General features: G+C 38.9%; 1 long non-coding RNA gene across 1 annotated transcript; it reads right to left on the bottom strand.

The window, feature by feature from the left end:
- Positions 1-701: 701 nt before the first annotated feature.
- Positions 702-8,228, bottom strand: LOC110361868 (uncharacterized). The gene is made up of 3 exons (XR_010468816.1): positions 2,563-8,228; positions 1,784-1,899; positions 702-1,117 (listed from the first exon to the last, which is right to left on the bottom strand). It is a non-coding gene; the product is annotated as an uncharacterized LOC110361868 (long non-coding RNA).
- Positions 8,229-8,818: the final 590 nt, after the last annotated feature.

The following is an 8,818-nucleotide window of genomic DNA, read 5'->3' on the forward strand; positions in this document are numbered from 1 at the left end:
TCACTAAATTTATGACAAAATTTGAACCTTTTTTTTCACATTTTTCTTGAAGATTTCACCCAAGGACCATCAAAAATAGAAAATGACCATGTAATTTACACAGATGACTGTTCCTCATCTGCTATAAACATATCCAGCAAGACAAAATTTTATGTGAAAACACACCTTCAACATTCCCTAAATCCTTGCAAACGGTAAGTCATTCACCTAACTAGCCAATAACATGACTGAAACATCAGTTTGCAAATACAACACAGGAGTTTCTGTTTGTTTTTCAATCATATAAGGAGTCACTTGAAAGTCTTTAGTGTCCTGGCTCACCCCCTCCCAAGCATTTTCATCACTAGATTTACAAAAAACAAAAATAATCCCTGTTCTCATGCATAGGTGGTGTTCATCTGGACACCCTAATCTTTCACAGCTTTTTTGTTTTCCCCAAGACTTTGCTGATTCACTGCTCCTATTTCTAATAGCACCCTCTCTTCTGAAGTATAGCTAACTGCACTTCATGGTGTAAGAAACGGGCCATCATTTATTCCTCTGGACTTCCTAATATCAATAATAATATCTCCTGCAGAATTCCTAACAATATTTCGTGCTATTCTTTGGCAAAAACAACATTATATGGATATACATTTTTGACAGGTCATAGCTGTCTATAAGTTGGACAACACCACCAGAGAAAATTAATCACAACTTTGTGTATTAATTTATTTAAATTTTATATTACTTTTCATTAAACAACCTTCAGTTGATACAAATCTTACAATGCATACTGGGACAATGTGCAGTTTATGCCTACGCACAGCACCCTATACATGGCACTCTTCCTCAGCATTTCTTCTCCAGGTTCTCCACCCCAGAGGTAAGCATCACTTCTTTTACAGCGAAGAAGCTGAAGACCAACTTTCCACATAGGTATTGGAGAAGTCCTCTGAACAGTAAAGCCCAATTTTTTGTTTTTCTTTCTTTTCAATATGTTGTTTCATGCTCCGTGTAACAGCATGGCCCCTTAGATGCTTATCCACCTTTGCTGGAGGGCCAGTAACCTTTGGTGTGCAAGTAGAAACAAGCAGCCAAAGACAGGTGGACGAAAGAACTTCTTAAGCTTGTTCCACTGTCAAAGAAAACAAGTAATGCAATTACAAGCAGTAGTAGAGACACGTTACCCTGTCTTTCATTTCAGTGAGGGAAACATGACATGACGTAAAGCCATGACTTGAAGCACTGGAAGAAATATTCTGATGCACTTCCTGACAGCACATGCTGGACCATTTTCTATTTTAGTCTGTATGGTGTTGACGGCAGTTTGGCCACCAACAATACACAGGAGAGATGGCAGAGAGAGATTGCTGTGAGCATATGCTGCTTATACAGTGCTTCTGGAGGTGTGCTCTTAGAAGGTGCATTTTTTTTATACATGATCAGAGGTAGGGAATCACTTCAGATGACAACAGTGAGAACCAGCAATGGTGACAAGCTGTCTTAAGGCAGGTCTTGTTAGCAATTTATGGAGATTGAGAGGCTATTGGAAAGACATCACTGGAGATTAAGGGATTGCTAACATGGAGATTTTAGGCTTGTTTGTGGAGCTACCTGTAGTTGTTCTATAGATTGTCACAGTCAGATAACAATCAACTGCCAAAGAATTCAGTTTGGTTTGGTTTCAAGAGCAGTTTCTGATAATAAAAGACTTGATTTTGGAATAGTTTTGTCAACTCGTTTCTACCTTGTCCCATGCTGTACATTCATTGCTCTTTGGGGTGAGCTCCCAAGTCCTTACCTTTGTAGGTATTTTAGGGAGTTTGCAAGTTCGTAGGAGAAGGAGCTGAAGATTGTGACTTCACTGATTTTTTATGGTGTGCTTTTGTCAGGCCTCCTTTAGGCTTCTATTAGTATCTGCTAACAGGAAAATGCATAGGAGGTAATTTAATTAATAGAGACCTTGTACTGGGAAATGATACATTTTCTGATTAGGTATTCAATTTTAGAAGATTCCAAGAAGTCTGAATAGGTACCAGAAAATAAAGTAACACAAAATTAAATAAATAATTCCCATCAATAAGAGCTGAAGTTAAAAAATGAGGGTAAGTCTGGATTGAAATGTTTAACATTGTTTAAAGAGCTCCATCACTAACTCTTCCCTTGACAGGCTTATTCCGTTAGCAAATATTTTCTTGAAATATTTCCTTCCATGTGGCATTACCATATGTTTCGTATTGCATAGATTTCCATAAACGGAGCACATACACACGTTTTATAGACTATTGGTCTTTTTCCTGTTCTGAACAATGCTGATGATAGTTTTCTTCTCTGACTTTTATAGGAAAGGGTTTATTATTTTTTAACAGATCTAACTATATCATGTGTTGTTGGGGAGATTTGTACTTTTCTAAGATATTCCTTACAGTGACTATATAGACACTAGGGACTAAACTAATACAGTTTCTTGTCTGGAGAAGTCCATCCATGAGTCAGCCACCCCCAACGCCCATCCCAGTAAATGAGCTCTGCCCTGAGCTCAGTTACAGTTACTGAGTGATGTCAGCCAGAACATCTCACCTCTCTGCAGCTCATCCACATACAGGCCTTGCTCCTCTTCACACACTGATGCCACCGTTTTGAATGTTTTCATTTTTGTCATGAGATGTATTAAGTAGGATGCAATTTTCTGAAAATTACAGCTTTTAAGGCATACAATTAAGCAACCTGAGTCACAGCCACTACTTTATTAAAAAAAAAAAAAAAGTACCAGATATCTCTAAGCATATCCTTGTCAGACATAGATAATTAATAGCTGCATTTTGTTTGCAATAATGTTAGTTTCCATTACATTGAAAAAAGTCAGGGGAAGAGATCACAGAAGAATGCCAGAACAACAAAGCCTTACTTTGAGGTGTACCTATGCCATCTCTGTAGCTGGCAAGGTCTCTTCCCTCCTAGCTGCTGGCTGCTCCTCTCCAGGCTCATGCCACCTTGCAGCTGGAGCCACCAGAAGTGCTTATGTGCTTGTGTTGTGAGCCAGGATCGGAAAACTGATACAGCTGAAAGACAGCCCAGCATGGATCACTTCTGTGTGTTTTGGATGGATCATTTCCCTCAGCTGAAGAAGAAGTCTCTGCTTCACAAATGCTGCTTCTGGCATGTTGCAAGTCAGCACAATGGAGGCAATGATCAGCCTCAGTTGTGCATAGGGATGGCTGTGATTTTAGAAGCTCTACCAGTTTACAGGTGCCTAAACATGCAGCCCAGGCTTTTCAATAAATGGTGAGGCTTTATGACACAAGGGGTCCACGCATTCTTTCATCTAATAAATCAGACAGGACTGAAAAATTCAATATACTGCTGGTACAGAACTTATAAATAAGCTAGGAATGGAAATACATGAGTGATACAGACTTAGCAATAATTTGGCTTGTGCTGCATTTTTCTCCGTTCTGTAAAATATCTGTCTTTGCATGTAACATTAGGTCATTCAGTTAATTCCCTCTTTAATAAAGTAATCTCTTATTATTTCTACAGGATGGCCTTGGTTTATCACCTGTTTTAATGAGTGCAACAGTACAGAATCAAGATCACTTATTGATGCAGCATCTCCTTTGTTAAGGTTATCCCAGATAATGCAAAGGTGAACAATCAATACATCTGTTTGAAAGAGCAAATTTTCAAGGTATATCATGTATATTTTTGATCATTCAAAAATGTCATAATAGTAGGGAAACACCTTTTAAAAGGGAAAACCGATGCTTCTTGTCACATTTTGAAATGACCGTGTGTGATTTTTAGAATAATAACAAGAACGTTAATATTTGTATTCCTTTAACTCCTCTTTCACCACACCAACTATCTAGCTGATTATTATTCCAGGATTATTCCCTGTGGAACATTTTTACAAATGCTTTCTTTCCTGTGACCTGTCCATATATCAGTAAAGTTCATTTGTACTTAAGGAAAAAGGGAAATGAGCAGAATTTTCCATTACAATACCATCCCAAACCATCCTTTTAAGGCCATATTTTTCCTGATGATACACACCACAGAATTCTCCCTTTAGACTCATTCCTTTAGCAAGTGGTAGCCACTGGGGGGAAAAAAAAAAAAAAAAAAGCAGCTTATGTCAACCATAAGCTTTTGCCTCTAGCGGATATCACCACAAAATGGAAGAGAAAATGGTGCCAACTCCTCTCATGACTGAATCTTAAGCACCATTCCCAATGAGTCAAATGTTTACATGGCAGAGCTGTCAGAGATGGCAGAGCTGGTAAGACTACAGCAGTACAGTCCGCTGAACTGCAAATAGCTTCCACCATCTAACCGAATCACTATTTGGTGTTGATTCACCTACCCCTGAATCCTGTTTTGTCTTGGTAAGGTCTAAGTTTTAGGACCTGACCTAAAGCAATGCTCTGTTTACATGTGCTTATTAAGTGTTGATTACCAATTGTACGGTACTTGCAGAGATCTGAGATTTCTCAAAAGACCCTGAGTGAAATTTTGCATCTGTTTTCTTCTCACCATGCACCCGTCGCATTGCAAAGAAAAAACATTCATGTTGCTTGTCACAGTTGATGAAATAAATATGTTTTTCAGTCCGTTAGTGATATAGTGCTTTCCACAGAGGAGTGAATAATACCAGGTGTTCTGTGGGATAGAGATGTTGTGCTCACATTTCGTTTCATAGGAAACCATGGAATAAAGCCATGTTTGCATTCTATAGCTGGAAACAAAGAAGTGAATATTGTTGAAGTGGCTGCCTTCAGTCTGAAATGTGGAATGAGGGAGGTTTTGTTTACAATGAGGAATTCACCAAGTTTCTTAATCCTTTGTCAACACCGAGCTAATTCAGCTTTCATAAGGACAGGGTAGGGCAATGAGTAAACGGATCAGTTACATTCTTCTATTATCACACTATATTAACATTACAGTTTGCAGGTTGCTCCGCTTAAAGGGCTGTCTCAGATTTATGTTTCATGAGGATTTTTTTGGTTAAATCTTTGGCAGACTATGGCTTAAGCATATAAGGAAGCGACAGAAGATGTCTGTGAAAAAAACATGATGCATTTTGAAATTATCTCAGCTATTCAGTTAATAGCAATTAAAAGCTACAATACCACAATGGTCACTACAATTAATGCCATTAAAGCAATCAGGCCCAGCAGCTGTAAGGTCAAATAAAGACAGCTTTGTAATGACAATATGCCAAAAGAAAATTACTGACATTTCCATGTAAATTATATTCCCTTAATTATTGTCTTAATACTAAATAAATAAAGTTACAATAATTCAAAGACTGATTACAGATGAAATTAGCACAACTACTTGCACTGCAGTTGGCTAGGGTTAACATTTTAAATGTAATTAATAGCCTTTACTCACTGTATCTGATCATACATGGTGTTTCTCATTTACATTCCTCGGCAATATGCTGACAGTGCTAAGTGTCTGAAGATCTCATCCACCAGAGGAAAATGGTTCTTCATGTTATAGTGCTTATAATGGACATGGTTGCTGCACTTTTCTAATAATAATGACCAGAAAAGGAATGCAGGAGAGAGAGGCTCTATGCTGTTTTCAGTTTTGTGTTCCAAGCCTTTCCTAGAGTCAACGTGAAATGTAATTGCTCTTTTGACCTCTATCTTCTCTCTCCCCATGTCTGAGGAAGAGCTACACTGGTTGATTATTGCAGGAATGAAAGGCACTCTGACCTTGCTGACCAAACGCCTTGCTGCTTTCAATGTTGCCCATTATGTCGAAGGCAGGCAACTCCTGGAGAGAGGCTGAAATCTACAGGAGAGCTGCTTGCCGGGCAGCCGGCCAGCAAGGGCTTCAGCAGCAGCAGAGCAGACACTGCCAGGCAGTGAGGGACACCAGCTGCGGGAGGGACACGGGGGACTACATAAAAACACTGTTAGCACAGGGTATAAAGAGCTCTCAGATGCTGACCACAGATTGCTTCTTCATTAGTAAGACTTCACATCATCCACCTGAAATGAAAAGTAGCAGAGAAGCAAAGGAGGAGTATAGTGATTTTTTTTTTTTTTTCCAGTGGAATGTGGCAGTCGTTAAGTTAAAAAAAAAAAAAAAAAAAGAAAAATTAAAACACCACCCCGAACCAACATTTTTCACAAGAACAGAGAGGTTGTTGCTGTATAAGGATACACTGAAAACACTCCTCCAAGGAAAACAGGTCAAATATTCTGTTGCTGTAATTGTGCTAAATCAGAAACATTCACCATAAAATCTTCGTTAGAATATTTTTTGAGCTGTAAGAGGCTGGAAAACATCCCACCTGGCAAACACTCTCTCTCTTTTCATGTGTGTGTCATTTTATATATATATATATATCAGTAAAACAAATCCTCAGAATTCACAGTCATAAGAAGACATTATTTGAAATTATTTCCTATTACTCTGATGGTAACTTACTTTGCTCTGAACCAGCCACGATGACTGGCTGACTGAGGTTCCTAACTTGACCTGAGGATAATGTGGAGACTCAAACGAAGCTCTTGAAGGGCACTGACAGTGCAAAGCCGGCCCAATTGAAATGAAGCTAACCAAAAAGACATGCAAATAATATGGACATCACACTCAGAAAACAGCCTGTCCCAGCAGGGTCACTAGTGTTTCAATGTCGTCGTGACTTGAAAGCTGCCTAGTGACTCATACAAAATAAATCAGTGCTTTCCCCCCCCCCGCCCGTCATGTATCCCTATCACACACACAAAAAACCACCACACAAAACAAACAAACAAACAACCTCCCCAAAAAACACAACAAGAACAACAACAATAAAAAAACCCACAACCAACCAACCAACCATAACCACAAAGCAACCACACACACTAAAAAACACCACTACACACTGCTAGAAAAAGAAACATTCATGTTGTTTGCTCAAGCTGAAGCAAGAAGTAGATGATCGCTAGATCATTCTCACACTCCTGGAAGCTAATGCTTGCTTGCCACACTTGGAAGGGTGGCAAGGGTGAGGGTGAAAAATGTACCAAGTATCATGTGTGCTGCAGTCTTGTCACACATTCCCTGAACCTGTTAGATCCCTGCATTTCCTGCCAGGCTGTGGACAGGGGTGATGACTGCTCTTCATGACAACATGGCCAAAATATGCTGGCAAGTGGCTGGCCTACATTGCCTCTTGCTGTTCCCCTTCTCCAGCTCTAGCAGGGAAGGCATGTACTGTGCCTTCACAGGCACTTTGTACCTTGAGAGGATGGTCGTGTCAGGTCTCTGCTGCTCAGGAAAAGAAGCCTTTCGCCACATTGATGCTGTACTGCTGCCCAAGACGTGCAGAGAAATAAGCCAAAGAAATTGGTTGTAGGTCATGTCTGAAACTGGACACATATTCCTTTCACTGCTTAAGGCAGGGTGTTTGGACCATCCATGGATAATCTATCAAAAATTTTGCACACAGTAAAAATAGTTAACCTTTACTGTTAAAAAGAATGCCTCCCATTGAGATTGCACTGAGATGGTCTGGGTTCCTCTAAGTTTATCACCAGTTAATTCCATGTCTCTGCTGGAGCTTCACATAATCAAATTTCTGGTTCCTCATAGGAATTTGCAACTACGACCAATGCTCCTATTTAACTTTTCTGTGACAAACAAAACTGACTGTAAATCCCAAACCTTTCATGGAGAGACTTGTTTTCCAGTTTTTATCTTCTGATTCCTCCTTATGTTTTCTGCAGAATATGAACATCCTACTTGAATACGGCACTCCTGTATAAACCATCCCACTGAAAAACAAACAATCAAAAAACCTAAAACAAAACAAACAAAAAAAAAGTGAGATTTCATGTCTCAAATCTTATTTGAGAGTTATCCAGCTTTGTTATTCAGCTGACTATTCCCCATTAGCCTCAGCTCATTTTCAGAGCTGCTGAAGTCCTCTACACTTTGTGTAATGGTTTGTATTATTTGCTCCAAGTTGAATTGTTATGTGGTATGGCTGGTCCCTTTCTCTTTCCTTTCGTTGGACAAAGAAAAGCTCTAGTGTCGTGTCAAAGTGAAAGAAGCCATGTTGTAAAATATCATGTGTAAAGAACCTGAGTGTGCTAATACAGGGGATCCTTTCATGCACTTGCCATACCTTCTATAGTTTTTCCATGGAACAAATACAGATTACAGACACGAATTGTTATATTTACACTTCACCTTATAGTGAAAGGGCATTCATATTGAATACTATTTTTAACATTATTTTTACTCATGTCCTCTACATTTCAAGAAGAAGTTACAAGGGTTAGTACCGGAAAAGGGAGCATGTTTTACAGGCAGAAATGGCATAGTAATAAGTATAAAGCCAGGTGAGCAGGAGTTTAACACACAAACAAGAGTAAATAGATTTTCTCCAACACACCACAGGAGATAAGTGACCTTTTTTCCCCATTCTTTCCAGAGTTCAAATCCTTGGCAAACAACTTGCCGTAGCTCAAGTTATTTTGTTTGGAGAAATCTAAAAAAGGTTAAGCCAACTAACACCATGAAACAAATGGATCAGAGGCATTTGAGCTCTGGGAAGTCCAAGTATTAAATAAGTTGTAAGTTCATACTGTGTCAGTTCTTAGTTTTCATTGCCTTAATCTGAAGGATAAAGTAAAATAAAACTGTGTTAGATAAAAGCAAAACAAAATAAAAAGGTATGAGTAACGTTACATGACATATATAAAATAGAAAAGAATTGTTTTCACTCTATCTGCTCACACAGAACTTCAGCAAATCAGCATTTTTTTCCTGAAAGCAGTTCAAAGAACACAACCTGCTATTTGCACCCTGTGTTTTTTGCATCTCTCTGTGC

This window comes from Columba livia, chromosome Z (genome assembly GCF_036013475.1).
Source record: "Columba livia isolate bColLiv1 breed racing homer chromosome Z, bColLiv1.pat.W.v2, whole genome shotgun sequence".
Lineage (NCBI taxonomy): Eukaryota > Metazoa > Chordata > Aves > Columbiformes > Columbidae > Columba > Columba livia.